This window comes from Amblyomma mixtum, chromosome 4, assembly GCF_055824585.1.
Source record: "Amblyomma mixtum isolate Tamu chromosome 4, ASM5582458v1, whole genome shotgun sequence".
Lineage (NCBI taxonomy): Eukaryota > Metazoa > Arthropoda > Arachnida > Ixodida > Ixodidae > Amblyomma > Amblyomma mixtum.
Genome location: NC_143015.1, coordinates 146,295,418 through 146,301,417, shown reverse-complemented (window position 1 = coordinate 146,301,417; position 6,000 = coordinate 146,295,418).

Below are 6,000 nucleotides of genomic sequence, written 5' to 3'. Positions count from 1 at the left end.
ACAACCTGCCGTAAGATGATGAGGACCCCTTTTTGAGACCGATAGACACCAGCGACTTCATGAAACACCAGTTCTCAGTCCCAGAGTTTCAGCGCCTGATTGAGTACTTCGACACTGTCTTCTTTGCCCATAACCCCCTCCCCCGGACTATTCAAACGTAGATTATTACCGTTCTGTTTAAAAAAATAATCGTCGCAAATAAAACTAGTCAGGAGGACATTATGCTCACTTATAATAGACAATGCAAATTTAGCGCAAAGGCAAGCACTCGATCGGACTGCGAGAAAGCCAATCCGCTGCAGATGCTTTTGTATCTTGATATGTCAGTAATAAGACACTCTTCGGATGACCGTGATGGTCGGTGCAATCAGGAAGAGCCGCAGTGATTCCTTTTGTTTATGGGATGGGAAGGAACAGCTTCGCGTGCTGGTCGCGATAGGCTGAGATGGTGTTCACAAGGCTGGCGCCTCAGATTCCCAGTTGTCACTACCGCTACGTTCCAGTGATTAATCCTTCCGCCGCGTGGACTGCCGGCCTCCGTGTCGCATCATCCTGGCAGCCGAGGTCAGCGTCCTCATCCTGTGAAGTACTATCTTAGTGTATTATGCTGCCTGAACCGAATGTGATACCTGCAGCCAAGCTTCTCAGCCTCATCTGCCAGCGTACCTCGCCGTCGCCTATGGTAGTGGCACTCATCTTCACTTAACCCTGGCCTGACATTTTACGCAATTTTAGCAATATTCATATCCTCAAGTCTTTCTCCCGTTTCGCTATGCCTTCCTTTCGCAGTTATTCGAAGAATGAGTTATAACGCTACACAACTTACAAATACTTAGGCTCTTCCGCGCCGTGGTGGCTCAGTGGTTACGGCGCTCGGCTGCTGGCCCGAAAGACGCGGGTTCGATCCCGGCCGTGGCGGCCGCATTTCGATGAAGGCGAAATTCTAGAAGCCCGTGTACTGTGCGTTGTCAGTGCACGTTAAAGAACCCCAGGTGCTCGAAGTTTCCGGAGCCCTCCACTACGGCGTCCCTCATAGCCTTAGTTTAGTTGCTTTGGGACGTTAAACCCTAATAAACCAAACCAAACTTAGGCTCTTCCTTAGGTTCAGAGTGATAGAAGTGTGTTTTCGCAACACGTTCGTAATTTCAACAGGTCGCGGGTGCTGCTTCTTGTCCGTTCATGTAAACTGTAGAGAGCAGGCTTGTCTCCAGCTGTACCCATTCGGTGAGAAGCACCCTTTTCTACAAGAGAACCGTCGTGGTCTGGTCTGCCAGGCGAGTCTAGTGATCGCTTCTTACGCTGCAGCCTTAGCATGCTTCCCCGTGCTTCCAATTTGCATCCCAAAGCAGCACACGTAATCGACTCAATATAGGCAACGTACTGGCAAATGCCAGTCCTACGAAGGAGCAGAGTGAAACTATCCATTTACAGTATTGGGCTGATTACCTGAGGAGCTTAGGTCCTTGGTTATAGCTGCGCTTTTACAGTTGCGCTTTGTTCATTTCCTCGCATGGCCGACTGTAGGGGGAAAGATTTCCGCATATACTTTGTAACTGTCTTCTCTCCGGCGATCAGCCTGTGTCTCGATATAGCACGACAGCGAATGCACTCCAGATGTCCTGCCTCGGTATCAAAGAAGGAAGATCTCCACCTAAATATATCTTAAGGCTTTCATATTTTGACGTTGCAGCGGCTACTTCGAAATGCGCTGTTTGATTTATTGGTTTCTCTAAAATGTTGAAGATGAAGAAAGAACAAGTACTTTCTGACCTCTCATTTATTCTCCTGATATGCTATACACCGGATGTTCTAGGGAAGGTAGCCGATAATTTTTTTTAAATTGGTTTTTGAGGCGAAGGGATGCGTTTAGCGGCAAAGTAATACCAGTGTTAGCGGACGTCAAAAAGCAAGCCAATCATTCTAAATATCAAAGCCCATGACTAAATTCCAAAAGTTATCTTTTGAACTATTGCAAATAGGTACCTGACTGCAATTAGATATTTGTAGCCGGCCGTTAATAATAGCCATATCAATTTTTAGAATTTCGAAAAGGTGATTACGATTCGCGCAGTGGCTCAAAAAAATTTGACTATTTCGACTAGTTGCGTGGACTGAAGGGGTTGCTTTGCCGGCTTGCTTTTCGAAAGCGTGTCAAAAAACTGGTATGGCTATTTTTAACGGCCGGATACAAATCTCTAATTGCAGTCAGATGCCTATTGGTAATAATTAATAGTTAACTATTAAAATTTCGTCAATAACTTTAGTTAAAATGATCGCGTGTTTTATGTCTTTCGCCAACACTTCACGGCATTGGTATGCCGCAGAAAAAGCTTCTCTTTGCATTAAAAACCTTATTTTTAAAGTCATTATCACCTTCTCTTAAACACCGAGTATCTTTAGTCCAGGCAGCGAACAGACTACCATGGTGAACCTGTTTTGTGCTGCGGCAGAGATTGTTGACCGTTCTTCCGATTTCAAAGCGGCACTAAGTACCAGAAGTTTGTGCGTTATTTATTTATTTCTGCAAACACCGTACTCACCGGCGTACTCATAGAATATTGCTGCTACTTACACATTTTAAAACTCTAAAGCGGCCACTGTTTACGCCCTGACTTTTGTCATAGATGTTCTCCAAGATTTCCGCAGCAAGTTTTGTTTGGGTTTCGTTCGTGCAAATTATTTTAATATCACTCCGCAGCTATAGTTCTATTTCTGATTCTAACCTATCCCACTCACAAAGTTACTTATGAATTCATTGTTGTAGCTTGTTAGCAATTTCCATATGTAATGAATGCCAATTCGCTCCAACTCACTAAGAACCAATTCTTTTTTTCAAGATAAAATCAAAACTGTGATGTGGCAAGCTCTTGAGAACATCGATCATGCAAGAAGAAAGCATATTTCTACACCCGAGTGTATAAGGGTGTTTGCAGGTTTACAGGTGTATACAAAAGTGCTCGCCGCGCACTATAGCCCATAGAGTGTATTTTATTGAGGAAACCAGTTCACCAAGCCAATTGGCCAACCAGCTGTAATTTAGCGCCAGCATTCAAGACATTTACTGGAAACTGACTCGCCTTTTCAGTTTATTTGAGAGCCTAAAAAATAAACTGGGCAATACAGGAGCCAAGGTAGGCGACAATCAAAGTTTTCAGAATGAGTGGGGGAGGCATGAATATTTTTCTTACACAGCTCTGAGTAAAGATGACAAACATATCAGAAGTCAAGGCAGAAAGCTGGGCTATTTGGTGGTTCATGACTGATTAGCGCAATAGACTGAGACAATGGGGTAGAACATCAGGAGCGCGCATTGTCTTTCGATAAGCGCGACTCGACTGATGAAGGAGTATTTCACCCAACCGGAAAGAATATTGGCGAGGTAAGGCTGCAAATGCTGACAACAGTTTCATTCCATGCCAGAATAAATGGTAGTCGTATATCTATCCTACATCAGGACCACATATCTCCTCACGTTGACTGCCTGATTCGTATCTGCAATGTCCCCACTTCTGTATGAAGAAAACAAAAGTATAGTAGCAATAGCAGCCTGGTGGGCATCTCCCCCCTTGATCGTGACAATTCAGTATAGGCCCAGGCGGCGGGGGAAGGGGCATAAGCAAGGAAGAGGCCGGGAGAGGCATAGGCACAAGGCTGAGAAATATGAGCCAGGATGAGGGTAGCATCCCTTCCGCGTTCAATCAGCACTAGTTTTTTTTTTTTTTACGAGAGCACCAGATTTCGTTTAAGGAATGGCTGCAGCGGGGACTCCGGAGCAAACACCAGTAGGACCACGTCTCTATCACAGGGAATCTGAAAAATTCGAGAAAGCAGTGTCGTTAAAATGTGCTTCCTTTGATTGACGTGAGAAAGTTTTGTTCCTGACCGCTAGTTTAGAGCCACTTAGCACATAATGCTTCCGTTTGTAGTTAATAGAAAGTGTTGCCGGACAAACAGGTTTTAACAGCTACGAAGGTCTCGAAAGACGCGGGTTTGATCCCGGCCGCCGCGGCCGAATTTCGATGAAGGCGAAATTCTAGAGGCCCGTGTACTGTGTGATGTCAGTGCCCGTTAATGAACCCCAGGTGGTCGAAATTTCCGGAGCCCTTCAATACGGCGTCCCTCATAGCCTGACTTGCTTTGGGACGTTAAGCCCCAATAAACCATAGCCACAAAGGTGGCTAGTTCGATTCTGCCTCTTCACCTCTCATCGTGTACAATAAGTATTGTGCACCGTTGCATTGAAGCATTCATGAGAGAGAATTAATTGATGTATAAAAATTATCGGTAAGTTTACGTACCGTCATAAAAACCGCGCTGGCTGGCTACTTGCATACTTATGGCCACCGTCGCTCACAAGGCCTCGTACAGCTTGCTTTCACCAATAAACTAGAATGACAAGAAGACGATATGCATGTTCTCGTCGAAGCGCTTTACTCTCTTTTGCAGCAGAAGCTGCAGTAGCTTTAGATAAGCCATTTAGTAAAAGCCATTTAGGGGACAAAACGGTAGCCGCAGCGGTGTTACGAGTAAGACGTTACTCTATCCGATAACCGCTGTTACCATTCTAAGCAGTGGAATTGGCCTCCTACAAAAGTCAGCCAGTTATAAACCTTTCTTGAAAGCCTGAAGGGGGTGGTGAAGCAAAGCATTTATTCTATATACGTATTCTATATTTGTAGCATTTTTTCTATAATCTAAATATGTACGTACGCTAAATGTACGGTTGAGAAAGATTAAGTGAAGCAGATTTCCCCCTTTTATAAGAAGTCGCTTACTAGAAAAAATTTCGAAAACGACACGTCTGAAATGAGGCTATGTTCAAGAATTTTTTTCTCCCATAACATAAAGCACGTCTCTGAAATTTCCACAGCAGAAAAGAATCGAAGCGCTAAAAAAAGTTTATCGCATATCATAATGCCCTGAACTTGTATTTTTAAATATCATAGTTTATTAAAAATCGAAGGAAGCCAAAAACTTCATCCCAAATTTTTCTTAAAACTTCTAAAACATATCTCTAGAAGGAGTGGAAAAGAATATGACAGAACATGTTGCATTATTTGCTTTCCAACTATGTTATCCGAGCTCAAACTTGCAGTTTCTTGCTCAGCCTCTACAAAAGTGCGTCAATGTCTCATTACGTGACCGTAATACTACACCTAAACTCACCTTCGTCTAAAATCCAAGGTTCCTGCGCAGAATATATGTATGTGCGATTTGGCTGAGAATATTGTAGTCAGCCCGCAAGCTCTGAAAATATTGAAGTAACGCTCACTTTTATTAATGCTCAACTGAGCCACATCATCATAGGAGCTTCATTCTAAGGAGTCCATTATAGACAACAAATATTCACAGCTGTGTTTCATATGGCCGCGACGTGATTATTTATGTATGGAGAACGTTTAGGTGGTCTAAACAATACTCCAGAAAGACAAAGCGTAAAAGCGCGCATCAGGGCCTAAAAGAAGCTTTAGGGCAGATGTTGAAGGTTTGTGAGACACGTCCCGTAAACTTAACGGATGGTGCGACTGACTCATTTCCATATACAGGCCTGTCATTGTATTTAATAGAGGCTTCTTGGTAGATTACGTACTGCCTCCAAATGACAATTATTGAGGTTCTATGGCAGCTCACGGCATGTCTTAGTGAAAAAAGATGTGCTAAAATGCATTTTGAATCTGACATCTCGGTAGGAACCTGAAGCGCGGCGCAAAGAAAGGGATGAATTGAAGGAAGGAAGGAGGGAGTGAAAGAAGAAAGAGAGAAGGAGGCGCCGTAGTGGAGGTGTCCGGAATAACTTCGACCACCTGGGGATCTCTAACGTGCACTGACATTGCACAGCACTCGGGCACCTGTTGCGTTCCGCCGCCATCGAAACGCGTTCGCCGCGGTTGGGTTCGAACCCGAGAACTCCGGCTCGGTAGACCAGCGCCTTAACCACTGAGCCACCGCGGCGGGTACTATTGTTTGAGTCATTTTCATTTTAACTCGATAACTTTAAGG